Source organism: Diadema antillarum, unplaced genomic scaffold (assembly GCF_040938485.1).
Source record: "Diadema antillarum isolate AM-2024a unplaced genomic scaffold, OU_Dant_1.0 seq00000388_RagTag, whole genome shotgun sequence".
In the NCBI taxonomy this organism is placed as follows: Eukaryota; Metazoa; Echinodermata; class Echinoidea; order Diadematoida; family Diadematidae; genus Diadema; species Diadema antillarum.
In genome coordinates this window covers 158,513-175,549 of record NW_027271385.1, presented here as the reverse complement: position 1 = coordinate 175,549, position 17,037 = coordinate 158,513, and the positions used below count along the sequence as shown (strand labels likewise).

Here is a 17,037-nt window from a genome sequence, read left to right as displayed (position 1 = left end):
TGCCATATTTGGCAATGAAGCCTAAAATATAAGGAGATATCACCGTTTTTCTCATAACTGTAGCTGGTTCGTTCTAGAAATAATTTTATTATAACTATAGTTCACATTTTGCATATACTTAACAATACTTAACGTTGATTACACTGATTAACAGTTTTACATTTGATATTTCTATCCCTAACTCACATTTTAGAACTGTTTTGAAGCACGTAAACTGGGTTTTTGTTTCATCTGCAAATAATGAATAATGCCTTTAAAGGTGTCACTGCGGTCAGCTGTGCTATCTATATTGAATGAGTCGAAAGAAAGAAAAAAGACCTAGGAAACAAGGTGGCTGGGAGAAAGGAGATGCACGTGTTTGCACAGCCGCATTTTCCTGGGGAGGAAAAAAAAGCATAGTGAGAACGGATCAAACAAAGAAGAAGGCAGAAATCAGGACGTAAATTTGCATATATCAAGCGTTATAAGACTGGGCTTCGAACAGAGAGGTACCCTCCGAAAGGTCATGGAAAGGCCAGAAGAATACCAAGACGAACACCGTGTCGTTGTTTTGGCTGCTGTCATCTCGGCGTCGATGGCGGCACGGCGGTGATCGAGCAGATACCAAAAGAGAAAGTGAAGGGAGCACACACTGAGAAAGTGAGGGGTCGATTTAAGAAGAGGAAGGAGGGGGAAATGGGGTCAAATGCAATCAATGATTTGTATGGTGTTGATACACGGAGAGCTTCATTCATTGATTGCACGAACTCGATTTGCAGCCTCGACCCCCTGTCCGTCAGCACTTGTTAAGACTATCACTAGAGCATCCAACCCTGTTCACATTTCACGCACTGCATTGTGCTCTTAGGTGTTATGTGTGTTTGTGTCTGAAGTGTGTGTAATTCTGGGGAGATGGAATGGAACCTGTGCTCTATTCAGAGGTAGAAGATAGATAGATATAGATAGAGAGAAAGGGGGGGGGGGGTACCTTACCATTCCAACAAAGGTGCGTCCTAAAGTCATCCCTATAGGTCAATTCTTGTCCTAAAATTGTCACATTTCGCATAATTATATTCAAGCCTTTTGAATACAAACTGTGTAATGATATGTTTAGCAAAAGCTGAAGATAACAAATACTGAAAACAGGGAATTTCGTCCTTTAAGCGAGTCGTGTGCTTTCTTTGAACTCTTAAAAAAAAAAACTTCTTTAATCTTCCAACAGACCTGAATGCTAAGTAACAGAGAGAGGGACTAAAATTCTGCTCTATTCTCCTAACGGGCAATGTCAGGTCGGTACAGTGCATGGCATATAGTTGTAACAGCACCAACGAAAAGAATGAAAAAAAAAGCGCTGACATTTTCGATGTGAAGTGAGGCTGCCAGTTCTCATAAAGCATCGGCTCGGTGTCGGGTATTCGCCGCCGGGTAATTGAAGACCAGTTCAAATAGGCACTTAACTTGCTTAGCGCGACACCGTAACTGTTCCAAAATGTTCCTGAGGGATTCTAGAGGACGCCTGCTAGATTCAGGAGTTCAAACTGAGCGGAATTTCACTTGTGTTACCTCACTCATGTTACTTCCTCGGTTGTCGCCCAGTTAATACAGGTGCGAGTTCAAGCTTTGTCATACACCCAGTAGGTGTCTCGTCCTGCGTTAACTGTTCACGGTAAGGTTGTCGTGCTTTGTTTCTTAGGACAGTTATGTTTACGACACTCCGAAGTGAACAAATATGACATCGCCTTTTTCTGATGTAATATCATCAAATGTTTATAGCTAATACGTGCAGAATGTCTAGTGGAATCAGTTTCCTGTTTAACAAACCTCTACAGAGTTTGATAATACGGCAGCTTTAACGTTTTCCTTTACATGTCCGTTAGTTTTGCGTTAATTAATGTCGTGGCAACAATACGATGATTGTAAAATGTACAAAAGAATAGTGATGTTAACGTCATTTTGTAGAATTGCGAATGGTTTGCACAAATAAACGCGACTACAGATTTCTTAGCGAAGAAACAAAAATATAAATGATATATCACTATATGTAATCTACAGAAGATGTCGACATACCGATCTAGAGTAACCTATTGGCTGGCAGCGTTTCGTCATATTTTCAAAGTTGGATATGAGCAAAACCGTAGCAAAGAAGTAGTACTTGTTAGTTTTTACCAGGAAATTCAGACTCAAACGGCAATAGCTATACTCGGGCAAACATTAAATGCTTAACCATATACCCAAACGAATGAGCACTTGACATGCATGTTAGGATGTACCATATTATCAGTCTAAAGTTGCACCACTTTTTAGTCTCTGACCAATACGAGGAAGTATGATAGTTGTGCACAGCGAAATGTCAACTGAACGTTTGTTTTTTTTTTTTTTTGGTGAGGAAACTGCGGATTTCTCAACACAGATTAAACGACTTCACACATCTGTACATGATCACCGTTATATGTGGATCAAAATGAATTTGTAATTACTGAATCACGCTAGTCAGAAAAAAAATATGGGGGGGGGGGTGAGCAAAATGTGTTTCAAACAAGGCCCTGACAAAGTCGGTTAAGAGACGAGACATACAAAATGAATGAATCCAAAAGAAGCAAGACCTTGACGATACAAATAGACTTGGTTTACCTTATAAATGAAGCTTGCTTACCCTTTCTTTTCTAATTTTTAAAGCAACTGCGTAATTTTTAGGAAAAAACAATGTCTATCAACAATAAGTATAATCCATCATTAATGGATTTACAATTGTTTTGATTCGATGCAGTTTTATACATAAAGAGCAGAAGAGGGCATAAAGCAGTTCATTTTCGGAATAGATCTGGTAACAAAGTTCTTGAATTTAGATCGCAGAGAAGCTCGTGGAACGACGAATATCTGCCTGCTTTACACAATAACATATCGAAGGCAGATGCACTAAACACGTATTTACGACACCATGAACAATCATGTCATCGATGTAAGCGTATCTTCTGTTCATGGCGATGCATATAAAAGCCAAAGAAACTTCTCAACGTTATCAATCTAAACTTCATAATCGTAATCTTAGTCTTATTTTCGTAGGCTAGAAGTGTAGGATTCAAAAAGCATGAAATTCCTCCTTTATTGTCACCAATTCACCGATGTCACCCAAACACAGGCCGGATGCAACGGATACAAACATTGAACCAGGAATTACTGTCGGGCGAGGGACTTTCCCTATATCCAATGAAATTACTCGAAATGTCAAAATGTGTGACAGAAAGAGAGTAATTGAATTTGTTGTGTGTGTTTTTTTAACCCTCAACGGAAGTGCACATTCTGTGGTTTGCGATAAGGTTGACGGATATGGAACAGGATGTGCATCAAAAACCTTACAATCACTAACAATGACTATACAAAGACAGACACATAACACAGAGACACGCAGACAGACGCGCAAACAGTCACAGACGCACACATACACACACATCCAACACACTAACACGAACATAAACAGCTGCACTCAATCCTCGACAATGAACCCAAGACAGAAGTTTTTCCCCAATTTTCTGGAAAGCTTTCCGTGCTGCTGTATTTAGTGACGTGAATTGAAGAGGACATGAATCTTAAAGGGAAGGTAAACCCAAAGAGCAATGTGGATTGAGTGAAAGCAGCAACATTAGTAGAACGCATCGGTGAAAGTTTGAGGAAAATTGGACAATCGATGCAAAAGTTATGAATTTTTAAAGTTTTGGTGTTGGAACCGCTGGATTAGGAGACTACTAATATGACGTATGAGTGGACAACAATACAAAGAAAATATAAAGGAAATTCAACAAAAATTCACTTTTCTAGAATTATGAAAGAGCAATGGACCAACCGCTTTCAGAAAGCAGGGGAAATAATTGCTACCCTTAACATAATGTCAATATCAAGTTGATGGAATTTGTAATTTTCATGAAAAATTGATTTTTGTAGAATTTTCTTTATATTTTCTTGGTATTGTTGTCCACTCATACGTCATAACCTCTAGTAGTCTCCTCGTCCAGCGGTTCCAACACCAAAACTTTAAAAATTCATAACTTTTGCATCGATTGTCCGATTTTCTTCAAACTTTCACTGATGTGTTCTACTAATGTTGCTGCTTTCACTCAATCTACATTGCTCTTGGGGTTTATCTTCCCTTTAACAGTTTGCTTTGTCTATCATCATCCACCACCAACAACAAAAGTAATAACAATAGCAGAGGTTATAGTAATCACAAAAGATCTACTCATGACAATGATAATCAGAGAATGGACACCAAGAAGAAACTTGTAAAAATCCAGTTATCGATAATATTCGCGCGTAAACTTTAAAATAGAGCAAAGTCATTATCATTGTGGCTCTCTCATAAATCAAATGGGCATCTTGCTGTAATTTCACCTCGTGTGTTTATCGGAGCGCTAGCTCATATCACAACAAGTTATGGCGTAAAACTTTTTCCCATGTGATTCATAACATGAAATTGAAAGTGTATACTACCCTGTCCACAATTTCTTGTGCACGTTGAATTAGAAAGCTGCTGATTGAGGGTATTGATCTTTCAATAGTAATAGTAGTAGTAGTTGTTGTAATAATGATAATAATGATGATACTACTACTACTAATAATAATAATAATGGTAATACTACTGCTACTAATAATAATAATTATCATTATCATTTCTATTACTATCATTATTACTATTGTTATTATTATTATTATTATACTACTACTACCATCATCATCATCATAAATTCCTTATTTACGAGCCTCAAAAATAATGCGAGATATCACCTCTGCACGTCAAGCACATGAAGAATTATTCATTCTTTTCATTGGGTTCTCGCTCAGTGGGCATGACCATCTGGGGGTCGACATAATATCATGGTCCCCCGGTGGATATAGCCCGTGACAGGCGAGGATTCCAGTGCGACGATGCCCACAACAAAACAATAGAGAAGGAAGAGGTTTTGACTCTACATAGAGCTGCCACGAAGAAAAAAATGGCAACTTGCATAGTACTGACAACGCAGATAATGCGAAAACAATATTGACGATACCCCTTATCATCCTCCAAAACTAGCATTAGATGAATAGAATAATAAGAGAGATGGGAAGGGAGAAAGAGAGGAGAGAAAGAGAGAGAGAGAGAGAGAGAGAGAGAGATGGAGTGAATGATACAAAGAGAAATGGATAGGCAATAGGATAAAGCCAGTTGCATGACTTGCCCATCGTATAATGAGCGACTTCGTAATCCCGGTTCGTAATGTCATTTGTTATATTAATTACAACTCGCTCAAACTACACATTATATCTCCATAAGTTGCTTCAAACCAAACGCATTACAGACATCGCACGAGAAGATGGCATCAATGCTGATTATTGTAAGAAAGTGCACTCAGATGATTCTACTTAACCGTAAATGATCATATTCATACTGACATCATTGCTGGTGGTAATAATGAATAAATTGTGACGATTGGGAAACAATGACAATGAGATCGGTACAAAAAATTCTTGTGGCAAGTTGTGAACGATATAGTAAAAGAAATTAATATAATTCGTGTTATTAGGGATTGTTGAAGAAGTGATTTTAGAGGGTAACGAGAGATAGAAAAGGAATAAAAAGAAGAAGAAGAAGAGGAAGAAGGACAGGAAGAAGAAGGACACAATGCTGCAGTAAAAGAAACATAAAAAGGAAAGGTAACCAAACAAAAAAAAAGAAGAAAAGAGAGGAGTAGATGGGGCGTTGATGCCAATAGACAAAGAAAATGAATGTTGTATATTACATTTCCACTCATTTTTATGCAAAAATCACAGCTTGTCTATATGAGCATGCTCTTATTTCTCTTTTTTTTTTTACCATGAACATGAGTAGTATTATAATAATGTTGAAATAAACATCAACACAAACTGTGACGTATCGCGGCTATTATGTCGCCGTTTATTTATTCATCAATTTTGTTTAAGAATGTGTTGTACGAGGTGCGAATGGGTATATACATGTACCCGTAGAGTCGCATATTTGCATGATAATACATACGGAAATTTGATATCATTACGTTATTATGTGTAAACACGATGTAGGATCATAAAATAATGATCACGTACCCGCCGAATAGCGGAGTCGTGGAACAGTGGAGTTCCATAGTTGCTGTATGATGTATGAATGTCCATGACATGACATCGTATCGATATGAACTTCAGGGTCTATGTGGAGTTTATGGTGTGGTGGAGTTGTGCGCGTTTGCAGTATCATGGAAATCTTATATGACTTTGCATGACGTAATATCATTACGGTGTGAGTACTTGGCATCCAAAGTGAGAATGAACGAGGACAGTAATATTTCTATTCTCATCCTTTCATCGTTCCATCGTGTAATCATTTCGTCGTTTCATCATTTCATCATTTCGTCGTATTAAAGGGAACGTAAACCCAAATAGCAATGTGGATTGAGTGAAAGCAGTAATATTAATAGAACACATCAGTGAAAGTTTGAGGAAAATTGGGCAATCGATGCAAAAGTTATGAATTTTTAAAGTTTTGGTGTTGGAACTGCTGGGTAAGGAGACTACTAGAGGTTATGACGTATGAGTGGACTACGATATAAAGAAAATATAAAGGGAATTCAATGAAAATTCATTTTTCATGAAAATTACATATTCCATCAACTTGATACTGACATATGTTAGGGGTAGCACTTATTCCCCCTGCTTTCTAAGAGCGGTTAGTCAAGTACTCTTTCATTTTGCTAGAAAAGTGAATTTTTGTGGAATTCCTTTTATATTTTCTTTATTATTATTGTCCACTCATACGTCATAACCTCTAGTAGTCTCCTCATCCAGCGGTTCCAGCACCAAAACTTTAGAAATTCATAACTTTTGCATCGATTGTCCGATTTTCCTCAAACTTTCACTGATGTGTTCTACTAATGTTACTGCTTTTACTCGATCCACATTGCTCTTTGGGTTTGGGTTCCCTTTAAATTGTTAAAGAGATTTAAGTCAGTTTTCTACACAATGTTGGAAAAGCAAACAGGTAGACACACAAACTCATTTGCATTATTTACAAGTGCAAAGCAACATATTGTAATGTTTTGTACGATAATTGTGGAGTCGTATGTTTTAGCACGATAATACGGAAATGTGATATCATTACAGGCATAATTATGTGTAAATGAGTAAGCAAGTTGATCGTAAGATAATGATCGAGTACCCAATGAGCAATAGAGTTCCAAGGTGATGTATATAATACAATATGATGCATGAACGAGAGCTCGTAGATACGACTATAAGACGTGTTAGTTTTCTGTCATGGTCGCGGCATTTTACACGAAACCAAAAAATCCTATATGTATGGTGTGGAAATGTATCCCTATGTGGCACTTTTGGAAGATACGAAAATTTAAGAACTTGAAAACAGAGTACACAAGAAAAAAAAAACCCAAGAAAGTAAACAGTGGTTGGTATAATCTACGTTTCGATATTTCCCATGTTCACGATACAATGTACATCTCTTGCTCTTCTACAGGGGAAATCGCACGTCGCTTCTATAGCTTATAACAGCGTATCTTGTGATATCGTGTAACACATAGTGAAACCTTTTGATGTACAAAAAGATAAAATCATTTCACAACAGCATTTTACATCGCAGTGTTTTCTTTTATGCATACAAGCTTGTACTTGTACCTTGTACAATTTTCTCTCTTCCTCTCGTTCTCTCTATCTCTCTCTTTCCAAAAATATCAAACCACACGACCGTAAGCTATACAATTATGTTTCGAGATGTAAGCAGTTATGCATTAGTATACAGCATATGATTAATTCTACACACGTTACTGTCATATACGCTTTTAACTATTCGTATCAACCATTCGTATCATCGTGCAAAAGTATATAGGCCTACGACTCCATGAGAACATACACTCCACACTATAGCCATGTAATCCATTTCAACAACGATAACAGCAAAAATGTCTAACTCTCCATAGCTCCACAATTCACTATCAAAACTGCTTAATCCCATACGTTACTGTCACGCCCATTGACACGCTAATCATCTCCGGGCTATACGTTATAATCTTTGCATATGCTGATATCCTCTACACTTTCATTACACATCGTGCAAAATCATACCACTCTCCACAGCTCCACACGTTCAAACATAAGTCATATATATTTACATAATTGCATAATCATACACTAATATTCATAAATTAAGCTCATTGATATTCACATGCTAGGTCATCTTAGAGCTCCACAATTCATTGTTGCTATTGCCACACTCATTCACAGGCTATTATATCTCACACTTATACATGATTCATGTATATGTACATAAATACATAGTCATACATATTCATAAATTCAGCTCATTGATATTCATGAGCTGTGTAGCTCCACCGCTCCACAGCTCCACTGCTCCACGAGGTGCGAATGGGTACATGTATGTACTTCTAACATGAAGTGAAGCAAAAATACAAGGCAAACAATGAGTGAAAAGGAATGTGCTTTTTTTTTTTTAGTATAGAAGGAGAAGAAGGATTGTGAATTTTAGGATGATACAAACAGGTAAGGCACCGAGCTGTACAACTGAATCCCCTCACTTTTTCAGGCACTGCACACTGCATAACAAAATTGAGAAACAGGTCAATTGAATGAGTTCTTGCAAAGACGTGGGAGAGCACCAGTGGGGAAAAAGATTTGAACACGATTTAATGAATTCGATTGAATCCTTTCTTTCACTTCATGTTATGCCTCGACTGTTTTGTTGCTATGATCAAATTGTCGTCAGGCAACGAGCGTGATACCCCTTAACCCTTATATGCCAGAACCGAGAAAGAGCTCGCCACCCCCCCCCCCCCCCCCCCCCCTCCGTATATAACCGAGGAGTTACAGTTCTCATCTTCTTGGGGTTTGTTTTTTCATTGTAATGTTTCCTGCACAAAGTTTTCCTTTAATTCATTTCCTCCATATATACCCTGCACTGCCATTAAAGCATCCTAAAATCAAAACAAAGCAAAAAGAGGACCTCTTGTTGCTTCCTGTAATGATACAAACCGCTTTAGAATTAAGTAATTATATTTCATAGAAATTTTCCTAACAGCACTACTCTCTAGGAATTAGCGTCATGCAAGAATTTGCAAAGTATACGTCACAATAAATGTCTATTATAGTGACAACATATTATACTAATGCTGAAACACGTCATAGAGTTATTTTTGGCATAAATACCAACGTAACAAAACGTCACCATAATCATTGGTTTCATAGAGTGTCACAAAACGACAAAGGCGACAACAAAGCGAAAATGTTATTCATATATATATGTATATATATATATATATATATATATATATATACATATATACATGTATATATATATGTGTGTGTGTGTATGTGTGTGTGTGTTTGTGTATGTGTGTGTGTGTATAAATATATATAAAGCGTGACCACTGCCCATCTTTAGATCTTGTGAATGGACATGACCACAGGATCGCGTTGGAAGCACCATCCTTCACAATGAAGAATGCCCTTCCCCTTGTGTGAGATAAATTTGGCCGTAACTCGCAAATATTGGCAGCTGGAACACCACTGATTCAACGGGTCATTGGCGAACTCACTCTCCGTCACGTCGGACCCCCATACTGTGACATCAGACCGAAGTAAAATGCCCTGTGAATATATTATATCCAGAATGATACGCAACAAGGGACTTCATTGGGCGCACGAGTTCCTTGAATAACATGCAAAAGTATAATAGCGGTGAGTAAAGGGATGGGAATTAATGCATAAGGGAACAATAATTCTGTCAAACCTATTTCTTTGCATCGCCATACAAAGCATGCTAAATATCAGTTCTGATTATCAAACTACGTAATAGTTATTTGGTGGGCCTATGACCTTCACATTGCTTTTTTTTTACCTCTCTAATATCCTTGTGAGTGTGCTACGCAGTTTGACAGAAAACTCACCGTATTTCGGAAACACGTAATCATTACAAAACAGTCAGGCCCTAACAGATGGTTTATCCCTTTCAGTGCAATTTCATGTCATGATTTACTGTAGTACATTAAGATTTTGTACGTGTATTTGGGGCATAAGTGACATTAGGAAAAACGCAATCATTTTCTTTATCAGGGGCATAGTTACAAGATTCATTATTGTATAAACGCAAAAGCCCCGATAGCCACCAATATTTTACCATTCGACCTCAAACCCTTAACCACTTATACACCTCCGCAACATTAACCTAATAAAACGTGCGAATTGGCTATAAAAGTATTTGATAAGTGGGAAGAAAGTATGTATACACTTTTTCAGTCTGTTTCAGTAATGTTTGATTTCACAGTTAAACAAATCGTGTTAGCACTAATAGTCTGCGCCCACCACCTTGTTTGAATTGCTCTCACCCACCACAATGAGAGAAAACGGACTTTCATTCATGACTGCCTTTCGTCAAAAACTGTACTCATCCAAATTTTTAAAGGGAATGTACTCTTGAAAGAAAAAAGTTTTGACGCTTTTGGTGAAAAAAAAATGAGCATACAGCGAAATGTGAGGAAAATAGCAATGACAGCATGCGTGTCAGTAATACTTGAACGGCATTAGTCTTTATAAGGGGATATCAAACACGATAATCACAGCCACATGGCTATTATACATGCGCAATAATCACCACTGTTAAATGGAAAGACCACTATCATGGACATACAGCGTAGGTTCATTCCACAACATAGACATTTTTGTTTTCCTTTTTTTCAGATTTCAAGGAAGAAATTAATGTGTTTCTTTTCTGAAATGTGAAGGCTTAACGCTGTCACGATAATATGTATACATGGAATATTGTAAAGAGTCCTGACTTGTGGGAAAATTCAAAACTCATGACTGTTCTCGCAAAGGGAATTACATAAGATCAGTTGCGAAAGTGATGATGTTTAGTCGCCAGACCATCATTTTTTTTTCTTCAAATATCCATACAATGTCATGTTAACTCATTGACTCCGAACTGTATGGCCTACGATGGCGCATCAAACAGTATGTGGTCATGATCAATTATACTGATATCTTCCATGATACTGATACTGATATCAGCCATGCGGTATCAATGTCCATAAAATAATATGCATCGGGTTAAATGATTAAGGACATTCAAAATTTTTCATTATAAACCTTTATTGACATACTATTCAAACTTGCCTAACTTAGCAATCTGTTACGTTTATCTCACTGCAGTAATCTCGCCTATCATACGTATGGGTTTTTTAATGTGCCAGGCATACCGTAGGGATCAAGGAAAAGGCTCAGACGAGCTCCATGAGCATGGAGTAGAGGCTTTGCTGTTATAGGAACAGCCAACGAGCTGATGAGGGATTGAAGAAGGTATTCTGTCTTGTATTATTGTATTGTATCTTGACTCATTACTGCAATGGTTTTATCAAAATAGTTTATAGGCGTCAGTGGGAATGCACGTCGGAGATCCATTAATTCTTGACGGAAATTGAATGGCTCATTGCATTCGCACATACCTCGTCTTGCCGACGTAACTGATTAGGAAATAGACCGTAAATTCCAAATATGCATAACAGTTCCCGAAGTTTAAATACTGCCATTGTTTACACAACATCCGAAAGAAGGCACAATACGGGTATGTGCACACTAGAAAAAAAAGTAACAGAAACAGAAGCAATTGCGTTTTACCGTGTGACTACACGGATACTAAATTGTTAGTTGTAATCTGTAGTAAACATAGCGGATCACAATAAATAGGACATAAAAGCGGAGGGTGCAAACAAAAGTAGTCAGAGCGTGCGGTTTACCATGGAAATCCAATGTCTGGATTTATGACGCCTATCAGCTCTGATATCCAAAGGTAATGAGCGAGCAGAGTAAAATGAACCGATGGAGATGGCATACTCCGTTATAGGCCTAATGGTAGTTCATTGGAGCAGTCGACACCTGTAACGACGTTCACGGTGAGCTGCAGGTAAGTGAGTGGTTCACGCTTGCATTTTTTTTTTTTGTCGTGCTATTATCGTGGGAGAACGGGGTGCTGTCGTTTCACGAATAATTAAAATGGATCTTAAGAATTAAGATTAACCTTAGATTATGGTTTGTTGTGTGTGTGTGTGTGTGTTCAATGGTATTCTATGACTTCATAATGAAAATGACAATTTTGGAGTCTTTTTCCGTGCACCCAATGATAATGATATACAAAATGAGATAGCCTAAGTGACAGAGGAATGTCTCTGTAAATTTTGATAACAATTTGAAGTGAATTAAAAGGAAAACAAGTAGCATACCATTATCTTGACGTGTTCTACTGATCAACTTAATAATTTATAAGAGTTTTACACATTGTGCTTATATAAATGTAATGATGTTGCATACTAAGTGTGTGTGTGCGTATGTTTGTGTGGGTTTGTTTGTTTGTGTGCGAGTATTACAAGATCATTCATCACAAGCGGTATGAGTTTATCCACATTCGGGTTTTGCACGGCGATGTCTTGATCAGATACATTATTATGTGTAAATAATAATGCGATAGCCTCCTCTTCTCAGAATCAGCATGCTCCGAAGGAAGCCCTTAACCCTTGGATTGTAAACTTCCAACTCGATTAATGTGTGGCTTTAGCCCGAATCGTTAATGCTGCGTGAAAGAATGCCCGAGAGATACTATCTTTAACCCCTTTTTCGCTGGTATACTTGATCCGTTTAGTATCTATTATGTTCACTGCACCATTGTTAGCGCCTTGCTGTTCACGTCATATAATCCTCTTTTGATGGGAAAGCGTTTGTAAGCAGGACGAGGTCCTATACGGTCCAGGCCTAAAGGCCGATCCTCTGTCTTTCCTGCACTGTTATACGCATCAAGGCCCTGTAATGTTACTATCAGAGTACATGAGGCACAAATGTTTTTATTTTATGCATGACCTCCGCTTGCTTTGCGTTCGGTAGTATATCAGGGACTGGTTTTTGTTACGAATTTCCTTCCCACAGAGGCAACAGTTATATGCAAATTAGATTCTTGCGTATTTATATCACTCTAGATCCATGCAAACTTCCTATAAGACCCACACCTTTATTTAATGTTGTCTGTCTTAAATGTGTGTATTTGATGATAAAGTTACCGTATGGCCGATGAAATGTAATAGGCAATCATGTTCACTTCCCACACAGTGCCCTCAAGTCGCATCTGTTAATGAGAGCATGGACCTGCTAGCATATTCTATGATATTTTGTGTACATGTAAGCCGTACCTACTTTATTCCACTCATTTCCAGCGAGATCAAGAAATCCCTATCGACTCATATTACACTGTCGAAGATCCCCCAATAAAAGCAGGACAAGTTCAGGGGCGGATCCAGGAATTCTGTAAAGGGGGGGGGGGGGGCGCAACTAATATTTCTGGTGCCACTTCCGGGTTTCATTTCATTGTATCTTTTTCGTTTCTTTTGTTTTTAACGATTAAATAAAGGGGGCATGCGCCTCTTGCGCCCCCGTCTGGATCCGCCACTGAAGTTTCACATCATTTTACCCAACTACGACAGTGAACTCTAGAATTAGTAGAAATGTGTCCTCTATTTTACGATACTTGAACTGTATGGTACTTCAAATAAACTATAACAACTACAACAGCAGTATGTTCCCATTCGCCGTAAAGGACCATTGTTCTTTCTCCACCACTGATTTTGTTATACAGTTACACATAAACATTTGCTGAATCTTGGTCTGTTTCTTTGACAGCATTCAACATTGCTAGACTAGTTTTGAAAGCTTGAGAAAAAAAAAGACAATTGAGAGGCGAAAACTGTTTAACGAGCAGAATGAAAGATATCCACGAAACAAGGATCAGACGCGCTTGGAAATGTTATCGCCGGATATATTCCCTTTGAATAATGTGGTACTTCAATTTGAAAAAAAAAGGAACAAAAACAGCATGTTTTCATTCGCTGTGTAGGTGCTGAAAAGCACCGTTGTTATTTCTCCGCCAATGATTTTGTTGTAAATAATGGAAATCGAAGGAATGTGCACGCATACGTGACATATTTTGCTGAATCTTGGTCTTCGGTTTGTACCTTTTGACAGTATTCGACATCGCTAGACTAGTTTTGAAGGATTGAGGGGGAGAAAAAAAAAGATGAAAACTGTTAAACGAGCAGAAGGGTAGCAGAATGAAAGATGTCCACGAAAGAAGGATCAGGCGAGTTCGGAGAGGTTATCGCCGAACAGTATCCCCTTTGCTCGTGTATGAGTCGAAAATCATGCGAAAGTCAGCTCCTTGTTGAACACGCACGGGGGCAGGGAGTTTCCCCTCAGAGCGTCACGGTGGCCTACTCACCGTGTACAGGTGTGTGTCTGGCATCAGACGCTACATAAAGCGACAGAAACTGTCAAGCGCGGAGAACCCCAGTAGACGGTGAGTGTTTCTGCTTTACACACTTAATGACTCCGAACTTTTTCTTTTGCCATTTTTTGCATCTTTAGTTTCTATGAAATGTGGGAGAATACCATCTTAATGACTTAGGGGTTGAGATGAGGATTGTACGATAAATTTGTGGCACAATATTGACGGGCGGATAGGCCAACTGAACTTGCCTTTCTTCGGCGTGTTCGAGTGTCGGCAAACTAGTTACCAACGCCAGCGCTCAGGGGGCAATTCACTCACTCGCGGGGGGTTGTTGGTGGGTCTTAATAGGTGCAGCGCATTCGAGCAACCGTTGTGAAAGGTATGTTTTCAAGGTCTTCACTCGAAATGTCGATGTAAGCATACCGGATATGTGCCATAGACTGCAATAAACAGGAATTTATCTACCTACAATATCAAGATGTGATGACTGATTGTGTCAGGTATTATGAAAATGTTATTATGATTTCCTAAGTCTTCCTGAAACCGAGCGCGAAACTGAGTGAAGGAGTGCCCCAGGGTTACCCCTTGAGTAATCAACCTGGTTGACACCCGCCGTACTGCACACTTTATAACAAGGACGCAAATATGATGCCATTGATGGGTTCTATTTGGAATCAAATCAAAGTTTTTTCTTCCTTACTGTCATAACTCTATAAGTTTCAACTTTTCAAGGGAGCATGCAATATGCATGACAAAAGCATTTGAAACTAGCAGGGACCATGCACCTGCCCCTTCTGTGTTGATTGAGCATTGGTTAATTTGAGGTGTCATTTATTAGCCTATCGCTTCCAAGGCCTACAATAGATCTATGCCAACACAAACAAAGTTTAATTTTTGTGTCATAGTGTTTAACCCATTGAGTGGACTGATTTTTCTACAACATGCATTTCCCATTGACACCTGCCAGAGTTTACTCGGGACTTGTCCTCAATGGGCTAACACACAAATTTCCATATGTTTATATTGCCAGGGTAAGGATAAGAATTGTTTCTACTGTCCATTGAATGTAAATTGCTCCTTCCTACTTGTTCATTATTGAACTTGGCCTAAAGAGGCCACTTTGAGACATTACATGTTGAAGATGCTTTCGTACATGAACCCAGAAGTTAAACAAAATAGGAACAGGTGTAACAGATTATGGGTGTCTGGAAGGATCACTTTAGGGCTTTTTACACTTGTAAATTTTTGCTTAGCCCCGGACCAACGGTGGGGCTAAGGGGGGCCTTAGCCCCACCGTTGGTACGGGACTATCCTTAGCCCACTTTCTGTTTACACTCGTTTTTGCCAAAGTGGGCTAGCCCCACCGATAGTACGGTACTATCTGGCCCTGCAAAATAGCAGGGGTTAGCACCGCAATTGCGGTGCTAGCACCGCAATTGCAGTGCCAAGCAAGTGAGTGTAAACAGAACGAAAAAATAATCCTGGGCTAAGCGACGGAGACGAAGTCCGACCCTCACTGACCAATCAGAAACGAGGTAATCAAGTGCTGCCGGAGCGTGCGTGTACGTGTACAGTACACAGCGTAATTATGAATATTCATGTGGTTTGGAAAGTCCGGGGCTAAGAAATACGAGTGTAAAAAGGTCAGTTTTCTCCTTAGCCCCGGACAAGAGATAGTACGGGACTAATTGGCGAGTGTAAAAAGCTGAAAAAATTGGTACGGGACTAACGATAGTCCTGGGTCAGAGAAAGTCCGGGGTTAAGAAACACAAGTGTAAAAAGCCCTTTTGGAGATCAAGTTTATCAAGGATAAGATATCAAAACTGGAAGAGGAAGGAGGTTAATAGAGGTTAATACAGCTTGCCTGCTTTCGGGCTTTGATTGGTTTTTTTTTCCTATTTCTTCAGAGACCTATGTAGCGTGGGGAGAGAGACAATGTTTCATTTTTTTTTTTTTTTTTTTAGTTCAGCACAATGCTGCACCCTTTGAAGTATGATCGTAAAAGAGATAAAAAGTCTCTTAGTGTGAAGGCTGGTATTAAACATGAGCGTTAGTACAACTGTTAAAGGATGAAAGCAGGAGGCAAGGACTTGAAAGTTAGGCTGCATGCATGCTGTGTAAGGTCAGGACCTGATGATTAGTCACTGTCAGATGGACAAAAAACAAACAAACATGGAGACAGATTATGATGTCAATGATGATTGTGAGGAGTTGAAGAAGAAAGAGAATTATTGTATCAACAAACAAAAGTCCATAGCGTGGCTCTGCAAAGTTAGTGGCAATTAACTTTTACATGAACAACAATGACCAGCAATGAACTTCCAAGGCTAGGACTGTTAAAAGTTTGCATACTGTGGATAAACATCCATGCCCTGGTAGAGGGGAAAACTGACCACCCTTAAACCTTGCAGGATCTACACTTGTGTGCAATGGGATCAAGCTGTTTTCTCAAAGTCCACTGCTTTAGAACTTGATGCTCTAACCGCAGAGAACATAAATTTTGTATCTTGATGTTCACACACTGCCCACACACATTGAACATAATGGAATCTAAACTGGCAGCCTACAAATTAGTTATAATGTGTTTATAGTACTAGGTAAACTATATGACTGCAAATATTTTGTTTGGATATTTGATGTAAAAGTCTCCAAGAAAGAAACGTGAGAATATGCCTACTGTTGTATATTCCATCTTTATCACAATTTACCATGCCATAACCTAC

General features: G+C 38.7%; 1 protein-coding gene across 1 annotated transcript in view; it reads left to right on the top strand.

The window, feature by feature from the left end:
• Positions 1-17,037, top strand: part of LOC139731932 (inverted formin-2-like) — a 111,169-nt gene that overhangs the window by 22,729 nt on the left and 71,403 nt on the right. The gene's annotated exons all lie outside the window — the stretch shown is intronic.